Consider the following 24,904-nt stretch of genomic DNA (forward strand, 5'->3'; position numbering starts at 1 on the left):
TTTACATTTAACATCTTTAATTACAAGAGAGATTGCCAAAACTCTCACCCTAAAATTCAAAATTTCACTAAGTAAAAAAAAAAATCAGAGAAAGGCAAATACCACATGATTTCACTTATATGTGGAATCTAAAAAATAAAACAAATGCACAAACAAAAAGCCAAAACAGACCTATAAATATAGACAATAAATTGAGAGCTGCCATAGGGGAAAGGGTGGAACTATGGGCAAAATGAGTGAAGATGGGTAGGAGGTATAGGTTTCCAGTTATGGAATAGACAAGTCATGGGGATTATAAGTACAGTACAGGGAATAAGGTCAATAGTACCATAATAGCACTCTATAGTGACAGATGCTAGCTACACTTATGGTGTAGTGCAGCATAACATACAGACTTGATGAATATATTATACACTTGAAACTAATATAACATTATGTGTCAACTATACCTCAATAAAAATTAATTAAAAATTCAAAAATTGAAAATTTCAGGCAAGAGGTTCAGTGGCCCAGTTTGGATAGGATTCTAACTATTGAGTCAGTCAACTGTGGCTCCCAAGAGCAAAGTCCTATTGTATAAAATGGTCATTCTCATAAAAAATGTGGATGCCAAGAGTGGATATCCATAGAAATGTTGGAAATAGGCTACACACAGAAAAAGGTATCTTATCACAGAAGTCACAATTACAACCATCTTTTACATAGAGTGAATGTATAATTTTAACTAAAAGGACACCTATTACATAGAAATGCTAAATCATTACCCAAAGCTTAAAACAAACTGAGGTAATTCTATAGGCCACCAGAGTTTCAATTGTTCTACACTACTACATTTAAGGGCCTGGGCTTCATCTCTAATATAAAGACCAAAAAGGAAACCCAGAAGACAGGACACTGATGGAGAGGTGACCTGTGAATAAATAGCTCCAAATAAATACTGGTGTGACCACTAGTTTCTGAAAAACTAGAAGGGTCCCTTCAAAATGGCCCTGACCATGAATTATAATTGCCCCTTCAAATCTGCAAAGAGAAGATGGTGACATCAGCTACTACTATACAATTGTTTGCTGCCATTGTAAAATCGGTTGCTGTTAACAAGTACACATGGGAAAGAACAGTGTTGAGATTATCTCAAATGGGATTTTAACATCTTCAAACTTTTTATTAAGATTTATCTTTAAACTGATATTTTGAGAGGATATATCATCTCAGGAATTTGAAGTGCAAAATGTCAAGCTGCTATATGTACCTATTTGCATGTATGTGTGCTTCTGCACTGAACTTTTTAGTTTACTGCAATGTGCATTTCAACTGAAATAAGGGCCCTATCTAAAATTTCTTTGGTTACAGATCCCCTTCTCCTCATGCTCCACCTCACCACCTCTGCCTAGAATTTGCCTTGACTCAGGAATTGTTCAACTAATATTTATTAATAGATTCATGACATAAAACTGTAGAATCCCAAATGGTTGCATGCAAGATAGGCTGGGTAGTAGATGGAAAAAAAAAGATTAGATGTGGCAAAATAAATTTGGCATGGCTTATTAGTCTACATACATACTCTGTAGTGTGATGTCAATAAACATGAAAAGAAATAATTTTTTTCAAAAATGTTATGAGGCAAAGGAATTGATAGGATTTAGAAATTGAAAAACAAGAAATAAAAAGAAATAAGTAAAGGTCAATGTGAGTTTTTAAACTAGGAAAATCATTGAGTTAGGTGAATCTGGAGAGGTATTTGGGAAAGAATAAGTTTTAGAAGATAAAGAAATACTTAAATGAAAATATCTAATAATATTTTATTACTTATAGTTATAATATCTTCCAAAAAATAAACATGTTGAACATGCCTTGTACTGAATATAGGATCAAATCCAGGCAGATTATCGTCTGAGATGATAATCAAAACCATAAGGTCTTAGGCTTAAAAAATTTGAGGCAAATTTTATCTACACTGTCACCAACCTTTAAATTTACATATACAGAGGAGAGGAGGTAAGATGGCAGAAGAGTAGGAGTCCTTGATTCATCTGGTCCCCCAAACCTACCTAGAAAACGTTCAAGACATCCTGAAGACTTAGGATTCTAACCTGAGATGCAAAAGAACAGCTGGAACGCTACAGGGAGAAAAGTGATTGCTTCTGACAAGCCATTCTGCACTGGGCAAAATGACTACAATGAAGAATTCACTAGAAAAGAAAGAACCAGAAGTAATTCTCTGCCACAGACTTACTTGATATGGATTTAGGTAGCATGTCAAAGATACAATTCAGAAGTACAATCATAAAATTACTGGTAGCTCTGGAAAAAAAGTATAAAGTATTCTAGAGATTCTCTTACTGCAGAATTGAGATCTAATCAATCTGAAATTAAAAATACTTTAACTGAGATGCAGTCTAAACTGGATGCTCTAACTGCTAGGGTTAATGAGGTGGAAGAGAGAGTAACATCGAAGACAAGTCGGTGGCAAGGAAGGAAGCTGAGGAAAAAAGAGAAAAACAATTAAGAACCCACAAGGAAAGGCGTTGGGAAATAAATGATAGCTTGAGAAGGAATAATATTCTTCTTACTGAGATCAAAAGAGATAGAGAGAGAGGGAGGGAGACAGGAACACAAAGTATATTTGAACAAATCATAACTGAGAACTTCCCTAATCTGGGGAAGGAAACAGGCATTCAGATCCAAGAGATAGAGAGGACCTCCCTGCAAAATAAACAAAAACTGATTAACACCTAAACATGTAATAGTGAAACTTGCAAATTTCAAATATAAAGAGAAAATTCTAAAAGCATCTCAAGACAAGAGATGCTTAACTTATATGGGGAGAAATATCAGATTAGCAGTGGACTTATCCACAGAGACCTGGCAAGACCAGAAACGGCTGGCATGATATATTCAGGATACTAAACAAGAAAAACATGCAGCCAAGGATACTTTATCCAGCTAGGTTATCATTTAGAATAGAAGGAGAGATATAGAGCTTCCAGGATACACAGAAACTGAAAGAATATGTAACCACCAAACTGACTCTGTAAGAAATATTAAGGGGGGCGGGGGCCTGTAAGACAAGGAGGGAGGCCAAAGAAACAATCTACAGAAACAGGGTCTGTATCAGTAATACTATGACACTAAATTCACATCTTTCAATAGTTACTCTGAACGTGAATGGGCTAAATGACCCCATCAAAAAATGCAGGGTATCAGACTGGATAAAAAAGCAAGACCCATCTATATGCTGTCTACAAGAAACTCATTTTAGACCTAAGGACACTTCCAAACTGAAAATGAAGGGGTAAAGAACCATTTGCCGTTTAAATGGTCCTCAAAAGAAAGCTAGGGTAGCAATCTTCATATCAGATAAATTAGATTTTATATCAAAGACTGTAGTAAGACATGAAGAGGGACACTATATCATACTTAAAAGGTCTATCCAACAAGGCGATCTAACAATTATGAATATTTATGCCCCTAATGTGGGAGCAGCCAAGTATATCAATTAATAACCAAAGTAAAGAGATACATAGATAATAATACAATAGTAGTAAGAGACTCAAATACAGCACTCTCAGCAAAAGACAGATCTTCTAAGCAGAATATCACCAAAGAAACAAGGGCTTTGAATGATATACTGGAACAAATGGATTTCACAAATATATACAGAACATTCCATCCTAATGGAACTGAATACACATTCTTCTTAAGTGAACATGGAAACTTCTCCATAATAGACCACATACTGGGTCACAAATCAGGTTTCACTCAATACCAAAAGATGGGGATTGTCCCCTGCATATTTTCAGACTACAATGCTTTGAAGCTAGAACTCAATCACAAAAAGAAATTTGGAAGAAACTAAAACACTTGGAGGCTAAAGAGCATCTTACTAAAAGATGAATGGGTCAACCAGAAAATTAGAGAAGAATTAAAAAGATTCACAGAACCTAATGAAAATGAAAATACAGTTATTCAAAATCTTTGGGATACAGTGAAAGCGGTCCTAAGAGGGAAATACACTGAAATACAAGCCTCCCTCATAAAATTGGAAAAAACTTAAATACACAAGCTAATCTTGCACCCAAAGAAACTGGAGAAAGAAGAGCAAATAAAGCCTAAACCAAGCAGAAGAAGAGAGATCATAAAGATTCGAGCAGAACTCAATGAAATAGAAACCAGAAGAACTGTAGAACAGATCAACAAAACCAGGAGCTGGTTCTTTGAAAGAATTAATAAGATAGATAACCTCTTAGCCAGTCTTATTTAAAAAAAAAGAGAGAGAGAGAAAGGACTCAAATTAATAAAATTATGAGTGAAAGAGGTGAGATCACAACCAATACAAAGGACACCAATACAAATGATTTTTAAAATGCATTATGAGCAACTATAGGCCAACAAACTAGGCAATCTGAGAGAAATGGATGCATTTCTGGAAACCTACAAATTACCAAAACTGAAACAGGAAGAAATAGAACACCTGAACAGGCCAATAACCAGGGAGGAAATTGAAGCAGTCATCAAAAACCTCCCAAGAAACAAAAATCCAGGGCCAGATGGCTTCCCAAGGGAATTCTACCAAACATTTAAAGAAGAACTAATACCTATTCTACTAAAGCTGTTTCAAGGGATAGAAATGAAGGGAATACTTCCAAACTCATTCTATGTGGGCAGCATTACCTTGGCTACTTTGGAGTTAGCTGCACATCCATGGGGCCAGTTGTGTGTCAGCTTTCTTTACTTTTCTTTTCTTTACTGGTATCTGACTATTCTCATCATTGAATAACTTTAATATCTTTACAGAAACTTAATTTGGGGCCTTTTGTCAATATGTCAAGGTGTGTTTTTTTTCCTCAGAGCACTGAAGAGTAGTCAAAGATAGTAAATTGAACTGTTAATGGATTTTATGTAAGTGACACAGTCTTGATTTGGTCCTTATAAATAGTGCTAGGTGTGCCTTCTACCTGTAATACTCCAAGAGTTAAAGGCAGCAGAGGGGTTCAGAAAGAACATTTTTTTACAGTCAGCTAATTTACCATGTATAATTGCTGTAAATGATAATGTGTACAGATTTTTTGTTCAAATATTCAATTGTAAATTTCTTGTTAAGACTGTTATGTTTCTACTGCTTTTGTATGGAATGATATTACAAAAATAAAAAGAAAAGAACCTTTAAAAAAAACCAGATCTCAAAACCAGAAAAAGACCCCACCATAAAGGAGAATTACAGACCAATATCCCTGATAAACATGGATGCAAAAATTCTCACCAAGATACTAGCCAATAGGATCCAACCGTACAATAAGAGGATTATTCACTATGACCAAGTAGGATTTATCCCTGGGATGCAAGGATCATTCAAGATTCATAAAACGATCAACATTATAGCTCACATCAATAAAAGAAAAGACAAGAACCATATGATCCTCTCAATGAGGGAAACCATTTGACAAAATATAGCATCCATTCCTGATTAAAACTCTTAGAAGTGTAAGGATAGAGGGAACATTCCTCAATATCATAAAAGCCATTTATGAAAAGCCCACAGCGAATATCATTTTCAATGGGGAAAAACTGAGAGCCTTTCCCTTAACATCAGAAACATGACAGAGATGCCCACTCTCACCACTGTTATTCAACATAGTAGTAGAAGTCCTAGCCTCAGCAATCAGACAATAAAAAGAAATAGATGGCATTAAAACTGGCAAAGAAGAAGTCAAACTCTCACTCTTCACAGATGATATGATACTGTATATAGAAAGCCCAAAAGACTCCATCCCAAGATTGCCAGAACTCATATAGCAATTCAGCAATATGGCAGGATACAAAATCAATGCACAGAAATCAGTGGCATTTCTATACACTAACAATGAGACTGAAGAAAGAAAAATCAAGGAATCAATCCCATTTATAATTGCACCCAAAACCATAAGATATCTAGAAATAAACCTAACCAAAGAGGTAAAAGATCTGTATTCCAAAAACTACAGAACACTTATGCAGAAATTGAAGATGTATAGAGATGGAAAAACATTCCATTGCTCATGGATTAGAAGAATGAATATTGTGAAAATATCTATGCTACCCAGAGCAATTTACATGTTCAATGCAATCCCTATCAAAATACCATGGACTTTCTTCACAGAGTTGGAACAAATAATCTTAAGATTTGTATGGAACCAGAAAAGACCCTAAATAGCCAGAGGAATATTGAAAAAGAAAATCAAAGCTGGGCACATCACAATACCTGATTTCAAGCTATATTACAAAGCTGTGATCAAGACAGTATGGTACCAGCACAAAAACAGATACATAGATCAATGGAACAGAACAGAGTCCAGAAATGGACCCTCAACTCTATGGTCAACTCATCTTCGACAAAGCAGGAAAGAATACCCACTGGAAAAAGGACAGTCTCTTCAATAAATGGTGCTGGGAAAATTGGACAGCTATATGTGGAAGAATGAAACTGGACCATTATCTTAACACCATACATGAAGATAAACTCAAAGTGGTTGAAAGATCTAAATATGAGACAAGAATCCATCAAAATACTAGAGGAGAACACAGGTAACACCCTTTTTGAACTTGGCTGCAGCAACGTCTTGCAAGACACATCTATGAAGTCCAGGGAAACAAGCAAAAATGAACTACTGAGACTTAAGATAAAAAGTTTCTGCACAGCAAAAACAAAAAACAAAAAACAAAACAAAACAAAAGAAACAACAAAAAAACTAGTCAACAAAACTAAAAGACAACTTATAGAATGTGGGAAGATATTAGCAAATGACATCAGATAAAGGGCTAGTATCCAAGATCTATAAAAAACTTATCAAACTCAATACCCAAGAAACAAACAATCCAGTCATGAAATGGGCAGAAGACATGAACAGACATTTCTCCAAGAAGACCTACGTATGGCCAACAAGCACATGAAAAAATGCTCCACATCACTTGTCATCAGGGAAATACAATTCAAAACCACAAGGAGATACCACCTCACACCAGCGAAAATGGGGAAAATTAACAAGGCAGGAAACAACAAATGTTGGAGAGGATGTGGAGAAAGGGGAACCCTCTTGCACTGTTGGTGGGAATGTGAACTGCTGCAGCCACTCTGGAAAACTGTGTGGAGGTTCCTCAAGAAGTTAAAAATAGAGCTCCCTATGACCCAGCAACTGCACTACTGGGTATTTACCCCAAAGATCCTGATGTAGTGAAATGTCAGGACACTTGTACCCCAATGTTCATAGCAGCAATGTCCACAATAGCCAAACTGTGGAAGGAGCCATGATGTCCTTTGACAGATAAGTGGATAAAGAAGCCATCAGAAAGGATGAATACCTACCATTTGCTTTGATGTGGATGGAACTGTAGGGTATTATGCTGAGTGAAATAAGTCAATCAGAGGACAATCACTTATATATGGAATATAAGAAATAGTGAAAGGGACTATACAGAAAAGGAGAGAAACTGAGTGGGGAAAAATTAGAGAGGAAGACAAACCATGAGAGATTCCTAACTCTGGAAAACAAAGGGTTACAGAAATGGAGGAGGATGGGGGGATGGGGTGACTGGGTGACAGGCACTAAGGAGGGCACTTGCTGGGATGAGCACTGAGTGTTACACTATATGCTGACAAATTGAATTTAAATTTAAAAATTAAACAAATAAATAATAAAAAATAAAATGGCAAAAAAAATTAGAGACAATAAATAAATAAATAAATAAATAAATAAATAAATAAATAAATAAAAAATATTTACTGGGTTTGGGAAAAGTTCCATGTGTAACTCAATCTACCATAATAAAAAGACCTACAGTGAGTCTAGGGCAAAAAATCTGGAATTGGAGTTCAAGGTTTGGATTCTTCTTTCTGCCGCTACGTAGCTATGTGACGTTGGGCAAGTCACACATCCTTGCTAGATTCATTGCCCATCTATAAAAAAGAGGATGTTTGCATAGATGCTCTTCAAGTTTCCTTCCAGCTCTAAAATTCTAAGATTCTACTCTCTGGACTTGTAGACTTGCCTTTTAATGGCTGCCATTCTGTTTTCACTGAAGAGACAGTTGTTGATTCAGTCTGATACCCAGAGGTTTTATGGAATTAGGGTTTAATTCATAAGCAGAAAAAAGAACTCTGTCAGGGATTAGAAATTATCTTTTTGCCTATGGTAATTCAAAATGGCCATCAATTGACCCAGCCTATCATGACTAGAGCAATAGATGATTTTCCAATATATCTTGATATTTTACCTACAATAGTCTATCTTGGTATGATAATTCTATCCCCTGTGAGACATTTGGCAATGTCTGGAGATAGTTTTGGTTGTCAGACTGGGAAGGGATACCACCAGCATTCTGTAGGTCAGAGGCCAGCGATTCTGATAAATATCCTACAATACACAAAAGAACGCCTCCTCATCAGCAATAAAGAATTATCCACCCAAAATGGCAGCAGTGCTGAGCTTGAGAAATCATTTCTTTTTCATCTTTTGTAAGTCCATTACAAATTAGCAGAAACATCCTAAAATATAGCTATTTCATGGATGTCCTGTTCACATAATCTCGTATTTCCAGCTTTGCAAAGTTGAAGGCACGCAATCCTGTTTTTCCTAATCTCTGGGAGATGGGGAAGGATCAAAAAATGGACCTGCAAGATGATTTTACAGCTGTGTCTACACTCACAAACTAAGTGATTAAATTATATTTGCAAAAGAAGTCAGGAGTCAGTAACACAACGGGCGTCATTTTTTGGTTCACTACTGCATTTTTCACTTTTGATCAGGTTATTTTGGCCCTCAGAAACTAAGACTTGTAGGAGAAGCTAATGAATTTATTCAGGAAGCACAATGTAAATTAAGTAGCAGAGTTTTAAAAAATTAACTCTCTTAGAGGAAGCTTATAAAAATTGATTAACAAGCTAGTAGTGACTATTGAAAGAACATGCTTTCACATCTTTTAGAAAACTGCTTTAAATTATTATGGAAGCTTATACATATACTGAATTAACATACATTTAAGTATTTTAGTGTTCTTTTCTCTCCTAATGTCCCATTATCAGTTTCTTCACATTTGATTCACAATTTTTTTATCTGGAAAACAGAAAAAAGTATGCAACAGCAAACTTTGGCTGGTGTTACCTGGCTTCATTTTTTTTCCTTTTTGTTATTATTTGTTGGCATTTTGCCCCTGGCAAGACATAGGTTTTAAATGTGGGTTTCATGATGTTGTGAGTCAATCTAGAGAAGGTAAAGTATTTCAAGGACAACACAAAAGATAAGTATTTCTGAATTTTAATTTTAAGCATTTTAGCATACATGTGCAATGGAGGTTTATTTATTGAATTTGAAAAATTAATTCCTTACAGCCTTGAGTGTATTTTGCTTTGTCTGCCCCTGGGTTTGTACATATTGGTATTTTTTTCCTTTTTAATATTTCAACAGGTGAGGTTAGCAAGACGGCTGATGATGCTGTTTTACACCTAGAGGTCTTATGGAACCAAGACTGCATCCATAAGTGGAACAAACAACTTTGGGGGATGGTTTAATAATTGCCTTTGGTAGGACTTGTCTCATATTCATTAAAAAGTCTAGGTGAGACTGCTTCCTTGATCTTCATTTCTTTTCAGTTGCCAAGCAAACAAACAAACAAAAATTCTTTCCTGAAAGTTGTTTAGTTATCTAACCTAAAATATCTTTGACTGAAGTAGAAGTTACACATCTCAAATATCTCCACGTTTAGATGTTAGAACTTGGCAGACATTTGCTAGAATGCGTGACTAGTCTGCTTTTCTTGCTTTTGAAAGCATTTAAAGTAGTCTAGAATTTTAACCTTTACAGAATACCATCATATAACAGCTTTCACTCTTAAAAATATTTTTGTGTTTCTTTCTTTGGTGACTAAAAAATACCACGTTGTCTAATTATCTTTGATGTAGGAAATGACTAGACAATAATTAATACAAAAGATTATGATTTTTATTATTTAGGAAATGATAAGGGAATACTAAAGCTCTCCAGTTTATAATTACAGATATTTGAACTCATCTATCTTCTTTCCTCATTTAGTTTTATAACTAAATCTGAACTTAGGCTTATGAAAGTGACAATATATACAAAGCCCACAGAAATGTATCTTGTATAGAAAACAGACAGCAAGTATTCACTTTTACCTGTCAAGGAAATGCCCATAAGAATTGTTGGTAGGTGTCTAAATGTGGAGGTAAGTAATAAGCAGGTATTGACTTCTGTTGAGATCAATATCAAGATTTGTTGACCCAAAGAGGTTAAAATTGACTGAAGAGTGGAACAATAAATCTTGTTATTGACTAGAAAGCAGAAGTCAATATATGTATTATTATAAACATTTTTCTTTTCTTGTAGATGATAGGGGTGGAGTCATTTTTAAGACCTCAGATGCATATAGCCACATATTGTTTATATCACGGTGGTGGCCAACATAGGCTCCTTGGCTTACTAAAAACGCGTTTACTCAGATGATATCAATAACATTCTTAGATCATTGTTCGTGATGTCAACCATTCTTCTCCCTGTACTTGAGGTACTTTCATCCTGATTAATTTCAAATTGAAATGTGGAATGCCCAAGCTTGTATGATGAAATTTTTTTTGAAAGGGGAAAAAGCAGAAAAAAACACTTAAAAATTTTTTCCTCTACAATGTATTAGGTGCTCTCCAGATCTCTGATTACTGCTCCCATTGTTTGTGTGTGTGCACATGCACACATGTTTTTGTGGACACATGCACATGTTATGTGTGCCCACCTAACATTCTTATATTTTCAGGTAACAGAAATGCTTCCCTCCAAGTTGCCCATTGCTAAGAGGACTCTGCGCTTCAATTGAGATATTATATTTACTAGCTAATCTTAAAAGCACATGTCAAGATAAAGACACTTTATAAAAAGTATATTTAAAATTAAGTTTTCTGAAACCACAAAATACATGTAAGTGGGTGTTATCAGGTCATTTTTGAGGTTTTTTTTTTTTTTATTCACACCAACCACCCATTCACACTAAGCCAAATAGAGATTTTATTTTACCATAGTTGAGAGACGTTGAAATGGAAAACAATTTTCCATTGTTCCAAATAGCTCTCACGTTGATAAGAAATCAAACTCTGTACATTCAAGCTGAACAGAGCGTGCTGGGTTACACTAAGTCTCTGTTTGTCTAGTAGTTTCGCCTGAACTAAGGTCTATACACATGGATCATGAATGCATGAAATCCTGAAGGAATATTCGGCCAGGACTTCAATGTTTCAGACTACTAACCAAAAATTCTTTCATGCGATATGAATTCATCCTCATACCTCCGTCCCCAGCCTTAAGGTAGTAACAAAGGAAAAACACATAAAGTTTCTTTCCTTTCTAACCACCTCCCCAAAGGTGGTGCTTTATAAGGAATATTCAAATCCATAAATTCTCTGTAATCTGCAAGTTAGGAATGAAACATGAGAGATACCTTCAATGTGTCACACTACAGGATGCCTCCAATTCCTCAATACACCCCATTGTGCCTCACGGCTGGAGAAAGCTCTGCACAACCCATTTCCTCCTTTAACTGTGAATTTCCTCGCTTCTATGGGTTTAGATTTTAATGGTTGAATTACATTTACATCTACTTTTGCATTTGCCATCAGCAGCCAAGTTCCTGCCTAAAGCCTTTACTAACTTTGAGAACAAGTTTCTCATAAACAGCCTCATTTAGTTTATCTATATAAATTCACATAAGCTTTCTTAACCCCTCTGTGACACCTCTCTGTACTAAATGTCAGGTCTTCTTAGCTATCTGTTGGGTTTAAGTACTTCACAATAATCATAGCTCAAGACAAATCAGTAATTAGGCTGAAATGATTTCAGAACCACTGAAAACGTGGCAAAATGTTGGTTAGTCAGAAGTACTGAACAATTAAATTAAGTCTTAGAATTCGTGGTCTTTAGTGAGAAGGAACTAGTTCTGTGATGAGAACACATCCAAATGGTACTGAAGAGTCATCTAATATAATAGTATATTGATAACACTACAGAAACACATCCACTTCATAACCAAAATATCTGCATTTCATCATAAACATAAGATAGCACAGCAAGAGGCAAGCATGTAGTTAGGGCATGGCTCTGAGTTACTACCCCACAAAAAATTATGTTTTTAGGTATACCTGGGTGGATCAGTCAGTTAAGAATATGACTCTTGGTTTCAGCTCATCAAGCCTCATTTCAGACTCCAGCTCGATGGGGAGTTTGCTTGAAGATTCTCTCCCTCTGCCATTCCCCCTACTCTCATGCGCCCATGCTCTTTCTCTCTCAAATTGTTTTAATTATATTTTTAATCTAACAAACCCTGTTATACAAATTCTATTTATACATCTTCATATGCATGTGAATTTTCTACAAAAATTAAGAAATTCCATTTGTTATTATGATAATATGCAATCTTGCCCTTTGCTTCACATATATTCTGTACATAAAGATGAGAAAATGAAATTATATAAACCCTTTTTCTTCTTGTAGTAATAGGTTTACAGGAGCCACCTAGACTTTCTCACTTGTTCTACTATGTAGCAACTTAGATGGGGAAACAGACATTCTTGAGTAGATGAAGGTCAGGATATTCAGGTTATGAGACCAACTTTTTAAAAAAGTTTTGATGTCTATGACATCACATAATGACTATGACTAGGCTCTATATATCCCAATTGGTCACTAGAAATGATTCATTCAATTTGCTAACCCATATCTGTTGATGTTTAATTTTGACTAAGAAATTATCCCCCTTCACTGCTTAAGAGGATATAATTGTTTCATTGATAGATAAGCATTTTTTTAACTTCAAAGTTTAGAATTAATTACAGGAATTTAAGAGAACCAAAGACATAGTGTTAATATTTATGTGTTAAGGAAGCATGATTAACTTTTGAGTATTTATAATGTTTAAGATATTTTAGTTTATTAGAGAACAGGTAAAATTAGTGATTCAACTTAAAATGCGTGATTAAGCAATTGATTTAGGCCCGTGAATTTAAGTAGAAATTTAATTTAGTTTATATAGTAATTACAGTAAAGATATAAAGTGTTAAAACCTTTAAGAGAACTTGAGGTTCACAATATTTCTAGGTTTAATTTATTAGAGCCATTAGAGGTATTTTAAGTATTCTGCAAAGTTTGTTTTTAATCACACATTTGAAGTATCTAAATAAGAAGTCACATATATTTAATTTATAAATTTAGTTTAAAGTGTTTGAAGGAGTTTAATTAACTTAGTTTATACATGGGTCTAAACATTAATCAAAGGCTTCATAAAAGTGATTGCTAAATTTGCTAGACTTACAAATATAAGATTATGGAAGAGCTAAGTTTTCAAATTTTTACAACTAATAATTCAAATGTATTTTTAACCAAACTCAACCTTTGTATAAGCTTTCCTGTGCACAAAATCTGCCCTTGAAAATACTAACATTGACAAAGCAAAATAGGCATGTTTGAAGCAAAAAATTGACATTGACAAAGGTGCCATATAAGATAAAGAAACATTAAATTATTGTGCAAGTAAAGACCTCCTACAACTACTGCCTACTGCAAATGTCTTCTAACACTCTCAGCTCCTGGCATGTTTGATGGTATTAGTACTGAGAAGTAGAACAGAGCAGTAGTCACAAACTCAGGTCCTGGATTCAGATCTACGTGGTTTGGACCCAAGGTGCTCTATGTACTAGCTGTGAAATTCTGAGTGAGTGCTAAACTTTCTAAGATTCACTTTCCTTATTTGAAAACTGGAAATATCATTAGTGCATAAATCATTGAGAAACATGAATGAGGTAATGCTTACAAGTATTCAGCAGAGCACCTGGCATCAAAATAAAGGCTAAGTAGTTGTTAACTAGTAGTGGAATAAGGGAGAATTTTCTCCTATAGGAACTATAATCCCCCTGGTTTTTAAACAGGTGCCCTTAGAAACAATTTTTTTTTCTGGTGAATAGAAACCACAATAATCAATAATTTAAAAAGATATTGTTTATCAACAATAAGCAACTCTTATTTGTCTTCTGATAAAAACTTACATGGTCTTATAATAAGTGCACCCAAGTGTATGACTGATTTAGCCCCTTGCCCAAGTGTACCATTATAAAATGAACTAAGAAAATAATATCAGTACTAAAAATTATACATTTTAAAATATTTAATGCTATACTGTTTATAATTATAGGAAAGAATGGAAACCAACTTACCTTTATAACAATACCTAATTTACTAAATAAATGATAATACATTTAGAAATGGATATGCTATTCAGCTTTTAAGATTAATTATGGAAATTTATTTATGTTATCAGGGAAATGTATTTAAAATATACTGATGAATGAACTTTACAAGCAAGATGCAAAGCAATATATACAAAATAGTTCATTTTTTGTTAAAAAAGGGGAGGACTATCCCTTTTTTACCTATGTATACTATAAATATCTGTAAGTATATATAAATGCATAGAAAGAATCTAGTTATATATGGTTATGTGCATTGTTGACAAAGTTTTTTTTAATATTTTATTTATTTATTCATTAGAGACACAGAGAGAGGCAGAGACACAGGCAGAGGGAGAAGCAGGCTCCATGCAGGGAGCCCAATGTAGGACTTGATCCCAGGACTCCAGGATCACGCCCTGAGCCAAAGGCAGATGCTCAACCGCTGAGCCACCCAGGCATCCCGTTGGCAAAGATTTTAACATCTATGTCTGAGGTTGTGAAAAAAAGTCTCCCCTACATTATTTGCTAATAAAGGAATCACTACAACCAATTAGAAAAGGAATAGGACAGTTTTCACTGACATGTTAAATGAGGAATCCTACGTTTGAGAGTCTAAATAAATAAAAGTGCTAGCATAAACAAAAAGATGTATTTTTAGCCTCTTCTTCTGTTGACTAAAAGGGGGAATAATTTAGATGCTCATTAGTGATACCATAGAAATGATGCTGTGAAACATCCATGGCTATGTCATAAAAAGCACTGAATCCTCCACCTTGTTCTCTGTTGGATTACTTACCCATGGGAAAGCCAACTACCAGACATAAGGATACTTTAAAAAATACATGCAGAAGTCAATCTGTAAAGAAATAAAGTCTTCCTTCCAACATCCAGGAAGGAGTTGAGGTCTCCAGCCAACAGCCAGCTGCTTTGGAAACCAATCCTCCCACCCCAGTCAAGCCTCCAGATGACTGCAACACCTTCACTGTATCCTCATGAGAAACCCTAAGCCAGAATAACTCAACTAAACTACTACATCCCTGACACTCAGAAACTGTGAGGCAACAATTATTTTAAGTGACTATAAAAATTGTGCAGGGTTATTTAATATTACAGTTTGTAATTAAAAAAGAATGATTTTTTAATATTTTTTTAAAATATTTTATTTATTTATTCATGAGAGACACAGAGAGAGAGGCAGAGACACAGGCAGAGGGAGAAACAGGCTCCATGCAGGGAGCCCAACGTGGGACTCGATCCCGGGACCCCAGGATCATGCCGTGGGCTGAAGGCAGGCACCAAACCGCTGAGCCACCCAGGGATCCCCAAAAGAATGATTTAGATATATAGATTATACTGTTACTTGAAAAAGAATGAGTTATATACATACATAAGTATATTAACATATTTAAATTTAACATAATAGTATCAAAAATATGATTATATAATAATGCATATAGTATAAGTCAATATTTGTTTAAAAAATCTAAAGTTATCTACATTTTTGTTTATGTTTGAGTACAGAGGAAAGTACCAAAACGACTCATACCAAACTACTAATATTGGTTACTTCAGTAATGTGTGAAAGAGAAGATTAAAAGCTTTTTCTTAATATACTTTTGTACTATTTGCATCATATGAAGATGATGTGTTACTTTTACAATTTTTAAAAATACAATAAACTAAAGAAAAATGGGAAATAACAGTAGCTGTATCTGGGTACTAGGATTTTGAATTTTTTTAAATTATTTTTTTCTTTCCTTGTGTGTCTAACTTTTGTAATGACCATAAATAAATTAAATAAATATAGTTTTTAAATGTTTTAAATAAACTTTAAAAATTGAAAGTCAACTATGAAAGAGGCAGTCACAGAAAAGTGAAAAGGATCACCCAGGGCTATCCAATAAACTGGGAATAGGGCACATCTCTCCATGTCTGTGCCAGTCAGTTGACATCTTATTCCTACCAACACAAATTGGTACAACTGAAAGAAATATTTGTATACTTAAACACATCTAGGATAAATCAAACAAAGACAAAACCTCATTGTTTGGTTGCTTCATATCAGTCAATTGTTTGTAGTTTGGCAGTCAACATGCACAAAGTCCAACAGCTATCATTTTGACAACAGGCTGATGAGCTACAATTCTGCTTATTCCATGGCAAACTACAGCTTTTACCTAGTAAACCACATGATGGGACTTAATTGTCTCATGTTTCTATTTTTGTCTTGGCAAAGTTAGATTCTTCTAGTCAACTTAATGCAGCAAACTGAACTTTAAAGATACAAGCACACTTGATTTCTTAAATGAAAAACTTGTTTTAAAGAAGGTGAGAGGACAGAATCATCAACCTTGATCATCTCTTCTGAGCCAAGATATTTAATTCACAGCAGTAGCTACTAAAGTTACAGGAAAGATATGAATAAGAAGGAAATGCATACATTCCAATCTCACTGTAAAAATGTTCTCAAATATCATGTCCCTAACCAATAAATATATTTTTAATGAAATCTTGCAATTTTTTTTTTCTAAAAATAGAAAGAAATCGGCTTTATTTTTCCTTTTCAATGAGTTCATTGCTGAGACTGATTCAAACTCATGTTCTTCTTAGGCTTCAGTTGACAAAGCCTTTTTTGCTTTAGATGACAAATCACTTCCATATCTGTGATTTGTCTGATTCTCACAACATTTTAAAGTTGTCCATCAGTCCTCTTTAATAGAGGCAACAGATCAAGAGAAAAAAAACTGAGTGACTAATTCATAACCATTCCATGCCATTGACTGGACTCAAAATCAGGTCCTCTCTCACTCTCTAAATGCTATATACTTTTCCTCCTCTGCATCTGCTTTCCATGCTACTGCCTCTGTTGCACGCTTTGAATGCTTCACAAGAATAACTCAGCCCTACTTTGCTTCTAAACATCATCCTCCAAAGCCTAAAATGGGAAAGCCAACACATCAGAATTAGTGATTCTAATAAACATTGAGTTATAATGCTGATTATTGGCAACCTGCCCACACCTTTGATATGTGAGCAATTATTCAGCCTACACCCATCACCTAAGAGAGGGACTCATGGGAAACTGGTGACTCATTCCATGACGAGTTTGGGCAAATAGAAAGGCCGAGGAAGCACCTGCACATAATAATCAGGAGGTATTGACTTCTGCTGAGGTCAGGAACAGGATATATTAACCTAAGAGATAAATATTGACTGAAAATTTGGACAGTTCTTCTTTTTCTTCCCAGAGACCTGGTAAATTACTCAGACTGCCACTCAGACACTAAAAGCTTAGATTTTTTCCTCCAGTTTTATGTCCATCTTTAGTTATAGACCTCCTAGGGGAGGAAAAATCTTTGTACTATATTTTAGATAGATATTTAAAATCCTGCTAATTATTGCTTCATATTTATCTATTCTAAGACTCATTGGCCAGAGCCTTTTATTATATAGTAATAGGTTTTCACATCCTTAGGGATTTTTTTTCTATGGTCTTCAGTGTCTGGCTGTGAGTCCGAATTTCTATTCATCTCATATGGTAGCTTCTATTCTTTCCCCCTCTAGTTTTGTCATCCTTAAGAAGTGGTTTGCCTCCTGTGGAAACCCCTCCTAGGCCCACAAATTGTGCAAGTGATGCCTTAGGAAAGTTGTATTCTGCAAGCCCCTTGTTGTAACATGCTTATCACTAAGTCAGAGCAAACTCTTTCCTCCTCAGATAAGTTATTCACAGATGTCTCGATCCAGAGGGCCTGGTTTGAACTGTCAAACATCCAGGTCTCTGTCCTTTTGTTCCATGGCTTGGATTGGTTTGCATGTGTCTTCAGATGTTGGTCACATTTATTCTCTTCTCATTTTTGAGAATGCGTAATAATCACCTCGGATAACCTGATTTCCTTTTCAGACCCTTTTCCTTAATATTTCTTTCTTTTCCTGGAGATCTTCACCTTTCAGTACATTTAGAGGTATATCCCCACATTATATTAAAAGCTTCACAATTGTAAATCTGTGAGGCTTCAAAAATGTACTCTCCTCATTTAAATGTACTCTTTCTTGATCAGAAAAGTCAACACCTTCCACAGACTGTTCTTGCTAAGAATATGTATGTTTAAAGCTCTTATCTCCTTGATTCCAATAAATTACTAAAAAGTATTCACTCTACTTTGAAATATCTTAGAAACATTTGTGGCATTAACACAGTGTACTGCAGCTCTTGAAGTTTTATTGCTTTTCAGTTCTTTTTATTATTATATATTTAAACTCCAATCCCCTTTCTTTTTTGAGATGACTGTTTGACAAAGACCTGCAAAGAAGTATGCCTATCTTCATATACATGTTCCTCTCCCATCTCATTCCTTCAGAGATTGTTATGAATTTATAACTTCAGATGTTACTAACATGTTTTCTAATTCTTTCTGAGAATTTCTACTATACTTTGACATGACTGGAGCCCAAAGGCACTAAGTCCAGTGTGATGCCCAGGTAGGAGGTGGGAAATCCTGATAGAAATGCTTAATTGTGGCTTGGGAAAGACCCACTTTCTAGTAGTAACACATTTTCACAGCAAGTAACATTTGAGTAAGTGACAACCATGCTGTGTCCTAAAATAGGTTTTAGGTTATGTTGAGCTGAGGTTTGTATGGCATTCCTTCTTGCTTCAATATTTTACATAGTGCTTGTGGCCCCTAAGGTTGGGAAAACAAAGCTGAAGAATGGGGTAAACTGGCCACCAGCTATAATGTACTTAATGTGCCCTCCTAAACTTGTGAATGGAGAATATTCCTAGATACAAAAAGAGGTGATTCACAGGGTTAAATTTATGTTAGAGTCCCTGCCTCAGGAAAGAGTTGGGAATAATCAACAGCAAGAAACCCCTTGAAATTATCAACCACTAGTTCCAAAGAGGCTGAAAAATCAATCAGCAGCCACAAGGTGGCGTAATCACATTGATGTCCTTACTGCTCTGATTTTCCCCATAGAAACCTTTTAATGTCAACTATCTGAGGACAAAGGTATCATTTTTACATTTAAATAAAAGCCACTTATCACTAAGATTTACAAAGCATTTCAGTGCATCCAGACAGCTATCTGCATATACTGGATAGTGTAGGAAGAGGTAAGGTTGAGGCTGCTGAATAAAAAGAGAACCTGTGCTTTCCCTACATTTCATGACCATTTTCTTTCTGGATGTAGTCGATCTCATATGATTATAGCATCTCTTGAAAAATGTAATTTAAAGATTAAGAATAGAAAGCAGGGATCCCTGGGTGGCGCAGCGGTTTGGCGCCTGCCTTTGGCCCAGGGCGCGATCCTGGAGACCCGGGATCGAATCCCACGTCGGGCTCCCGGTGCATGGAGCCTGCTTCTCCCTCTGCCTGTGTCTCTGCCTCTCTCTCTCTCTCTCTCTCTCTCTCTCTCTCTGTGACTATCATAAATAAATAAAAAAAAAAATTAAAAAAAAAAAAGAATAGAAAGCATTTAGAATATATTTTAGAGCATATCACAAAACTTTTGTAAAGTGCAATTTACCTTAGATGTAGAGAAAATATTAAAGAAAATGTCTTAAGTGTCATCACAGGAGGAAAAAAGAGCAGCATCTGGATGCAGTCACGACCATGTATCCTGCTGCTACTGCTCACTGGGACATGGGTTCTATTCTGACTGGTGTTTTCAAATCCTGGCACATTCTCTTGTATTCTTGGGGATTTCATTAAATTCTCTGTGCAACAATTGCCTCATATTTGAAAATATTTGAAAACGATACTCCAAAGCACTGCTGTGGGGATGAAATGGATGAATTCATATAAACAGTGCTGCTAGTAGCCAGCAGCACATCGTGGAAATTATATAAAGGTGCCCTTCGGGATGAACACATCCCCCGTCGAGGGTGCACAGCCCAACAAAAAAAGCTCCTACTAGATTTCAGCCTACTCACCCCCTTACCTGGGCACTTGTGTTCAGGAAACACCTTGTACAACTGTAATGTCTGGGTTCTGCATGTAAAGCACTTAAAATGAGGGCTGGCCCAAATAACATAAACTCTCTCAAAATGTTTGCTGTTGGGGCACTTGGGTGGCTCGGTTAGTTGAGAATCTGACTCTTGGTTTTGGCTCAGGTCATGATCTTGGGGTTGTGGGATTGAGCTCCCCAACCTGTGCTAAGCACAGAGCCTGCTAAAGATTCTCTCTCTCTCCCCCTCCTCATGGGCTCTCTCACTCTCACTTTCAAATTAAAAGATAAATAAATAAAAATTTTTGCTGTCATTGTCATCATCAGTATTATGATCTCCTCTGTGGCTTTCTCTTTATAGCCTTACTATGTTTAATTTATTCTACAGATATGTCAGAAATGTACCTATAGGTGGGATAAGGTAGGGAAACAATATTTATTAATAATTTTGTAAACTAACTGTTGACCTCATGGTGAAAACTGTGATGAATCAAATTTATTAGTGGTGGTAGGGTGGGAGAAAGACCATGAAAGAATAGAGAAGTTCCAAGGGTGGCACCTGGTTCTCCAATCATGCCACAGTACAGTTCTCACTTCTAGCCCTAGTCCCCCTGCCTGGCCTAATGCTCACTCCAATGGGTATTGAGACCTGACTACTCTTTTTTTTTTTTTTTTTTTTTTTTTTAAATATTTTTTCTTTATTTATTTATGATAGTCACACAGGGAGAGAGAGAGAGAGAGAGAGAGGCAGAGACATAGGCAGAGGGAGAAGCAGGCTCCATGCACCGGGAGCCCGATGTGGGATTCGATCCCGGGTCTCCACGATCGCGCCCTGGGCCAAAGGCAGGCGCCAAACCGCTGCGCCACCCAGGGATCCCCTGACTACTCTTTTAAAATAGGCTTTTTGCTGTATTTAGTGCTTTGGGGAACACCAGATCTCTCAGACCCAATACCATCAGATGACCTCTTAGATGATGACCATTCTGCAGGGTCTGATGTGTCAGCTTGTCCAAATCAGTTCAGAATGACTACTATACTAACTGGTGGAGGATTACATGGCATCCCTGAATGTCATTAGTGAGTATGCAGAGGATACTGGGCAAGGAACCAGTTGGCAGACTCAAGCCTTAACAAACCACAGGGTTTCAAGGTGCCTTTTTATTAAAAGAGCATTGTTATTTGCTTTGACTATGGCATTAGAAGCAGTGCCAATAATTTGCATTCAAGAGAGTGCATAATATAGGTGAGGTGCCTGACCAAGGATCTTTCAGTCTAAATAAAACAAGTATTAACAGAGCGAAGGTGAAGAAAGAGATGGTCTTACAGTTTGCATCTAGTTCAGAGGACCTTGGCTCCTTTTCAGAAGAGGAATAAAGAGTATTCATGCCATGTCATAGGCATCTTGACATGAATTCTGTTTTACTGATTTATTCTCAGAATGCAGTTGGTGAAATATGTATACTTATACTGCAAAATGAGGATTTCTAAAATATTGATAGAACGCTGTGTGGGGGAGAGGGCTAGCTTAGAACTTAAACATGAATAATATATTTTAATGATATAGCAATTAAGTCAGTTTTGTTGTTTTAGAAGTGCTAATTTTCTCCTAATTCATGGGAGAAGGGGGCTTTTATTTTCTAAAACAAAAATTTTCAATCTGTCAGGTTTTATGCTAGAGGCTGCAAGCCCTTTGACATTATCTTTTTTGTGAGGCACTTTTGAAGTAAATGTGTTATTAGTGCAAGAAAATTATGATTATTGTAAACAATAACTAGTAGTTTTTGTTGTATTTGTCTGACACATGGTTATGGAGTTGTGGCTGCACTAAGCCACTTGAAAAGTCATTGATCCAAAGCACAGTATTTTCAGGGCAGCTATTGTAAATTCTTCCATAACAGAGTCATATTGGGTAGTTTATGACAAGCTCTGAAGCAGTCACTGGTTATAATCTGGAAACATTCACAGGGCAAAAGGAGAAACACTATTATATAGGAGCACCATCCTGTGGACAGGATGGTACCAACGTGAAGCTGTACTAGGGGATCTCCCAGAGGGATATTCGGGCCCCCAAATCAGCACAGGGAACTGTTGACATGGTACTTTAGTGACATGGTGTTCACTGTACATGGAACAGCAGCCTGGAGAGGTAATGGGGTAGTAATATTTGGGGGCCAAAGTGAAGTTCCAGGATCTTTATCCAAACTTTAGAAAAGCAGATTTGAATATCTGTTTTACATATTGGACTTCTAAGCAAAACTATGTTTAAAGAGTTACTAATTTTTTAAAATTGTTGTTTGTTTGTTTGTTTGTTTTTTAACTGATTTAATGGAAAGAGTTAGTGCTGGGAAAACTGAGAAAGGGAGTTGAAAAGAGGATGCAATTAACTCAAAACAAGAGGCATAATTCACACTGAGTTCTTGGGGCATCTTCCTGAGAAGTAGATGAGCATGGGATATAGAAACCAGGTCAGAATGTCCTAATAGCTCTGCTGGGCTCAAGGATAGAATTTGGATGATGAAGAGCAGGAACAGAAAAAACAAAAAACAAAAAACATAAAAAAACAAAATCTCTCCTGAATGGAACTTTTAATCCTAGATACACCAACCTAAGAATTTAGATAGTCTATTTCATCTATTTCTTTTTTTCTTAGAAGAAACATTTAATTTATTCAGTTGACATGGTTAATTTTATATGTTAGCCTGGCTAGGTTATGATGTCCAGATGTTTGGTCAAATGCTAATCTAGATATTACTGTTGAAGGTGTTTTGTAGATGGGATTAACATTTACAATCAGTTAACCTTAAGTAAAGCAAATCAGCCCCCATAATGTAGATAGTCTCATCCAATTAGTTGAAGGACTGATGAACAAAAGAAACTGAGGTTTTCAGAAGAAATTCTGCCTCAGTAACAGACATCCTGCCTCAATTTCCAGCCTGCAAGCCTACCCTACCAATTTCAGAGTTGCCAGCCCCCATTATAAATACAAAGACACATACATACATCAATAAATGTATCCTATTTATTCTGTTTATTTGGAAAACCCTAAAATGCCAGTCATCCCATTGAGGTTCTGGTCACACTCTAGCCTTATACTAAGAGGTCATGACTTCACAGGCCATGCAGCCCAGATTCAAACTCCAGCTTTGTCAATTCCTAGCAAATTTCTACGTAAATTACTCAATCTCAGAGCACTTGGCTGGCTCAATCAGTGGAGAAGCATGCAACTCTTGATTTCAGGGTTGTAAGTTTGAGCCCATTGTTGGATATAGAGACTTAAAAAATAAATAAATAAAATTTTAAATTACCCAATCTATTTTATTCCCAGCTATAAAATATCAATAATGTTCCTTATCTTCCTGGAATTGCTCTTAGGAGAATTAAATGGAAAAATAAATATGAAAATAGACAAAACAATATTTGGCATTTAGTAGGTAATCACAAATGACAAAATTTGGATTATATATTTTATCTAATATACTGAAAAAACATTCAGATTGCTTTACCAGCTATTCAGGTATACGTACAATAACCCTATCTCACTCCCTACTTCTAAACAGTCAATTAAAATAGTTTTTAGAAGGGCAGCCCGGGTGGCTCAGCGGTTTAGTGCCACCTTCAGCTCAGTCCCTGCCTGGAGACCTGGGATCAAGTCCCACATCGGGCTTCCTGCATGGAGCCTGCTTCTCCCTCTGCCTCTCTCTCTCTCTCTGTGTCTCTCATGAATAAATAAATAAAATATTTAAAAAAAAAGAAAAAAGAGTACACTTAATGATAAGAAAAAAATAGTCTTCAGTATATATATAAATGTCCTAATTTGGATTCCAGAAAACAATAGTGCCATGAAATTACTGAAGACAAAAGGGTCCCAAATTCAAATAAGAACAACAGCCTGCATATTGTAACACCCTTTGGGAGATTTGCATTTTATATTAGTATGTTAAAGACTGAGAAATTTTGCAGTCTCATTTAACTTTGTGTAATCTAATTACAGTAGTCAGTAGGCCTGTTTACAAATATCCAAGTTTCCCTCTGCTTCCCTAGGAGTATGGTAAGTTTTATACTTGCACACTCTTCAAAATTAGATGGGGTCATGTGATTTACTTTGGACAAAAACTGTCAATGAAGTGACATGCAACACTTCTGGGTGGAATGATCAAAGCCATTTCTCTTTTTTCATGGGCACTGCAAAAGCATGAGTTAGGTAGAACTTCTATCAGCCTGTTGCTGAGTGACAATGAGCAGTGCACCCCAGTCTCCTGACCTGCTTTGGACATGGTACACATGACTGAGAAATCAATTTTTTGTTGCTCTAAGCCAAATTTTGAGGTTGTTTGTTGCTGCAGTGTAAGTTGGCTGATGTCATGTCATACAGAATTTTGGGGGAAAAAAAGTTAGGTGCTGCTGTAAGAAAACCCTAAAATATATGGCATGTGTTAGCAGTTAGGTTGCAAAGATTAAGAAAACTGTTAGCAGAATCTGACAGGATAGCAAAATGTTTTGCAATATCAAAATGTATATGACCACAGAATCATCTGTTTTGGAATCTCTACTGGGCAATATACATCAGAAAATGCTAATCCAAAAGGGTTCAGGGCAATCCTTTCCTTTCTCTTTGCATTTGAATTATTGCCAAAATAACTAAATAAATATCTAACTAAATAAATACATTTGTACTGAAATTTATATGGATGGAAAATGATTATC

General features: G+C 35.8%; 1 long non-coding RNA gene across 7 annotated transcripts in view; it reads right to left on the reverse strand.

Moving 5' to 3' along the window:
* Positions 1-24,904, reverse strand: part of LOC144318516 (uncharacterized) — a 483,084-nt gene that overhangs the window by 375,563 nt on the left and 82,617 nt on the right. The window lies entirely within an intron of this gene.

Source organism: Canis aureus, chromosome 8 (genome assembly GCF_053574225.1).
Source record: "Canis aureus isolate CA01 chromosome 8, VMU_Caureus_v.1.0, whole genome shotgun sequence".
Taxonomy (NCBI): Eukaryota; Metazoa; Chordata; class Mammalia; order Carnivora; family Canidae; genus Canis; species Canis aureus.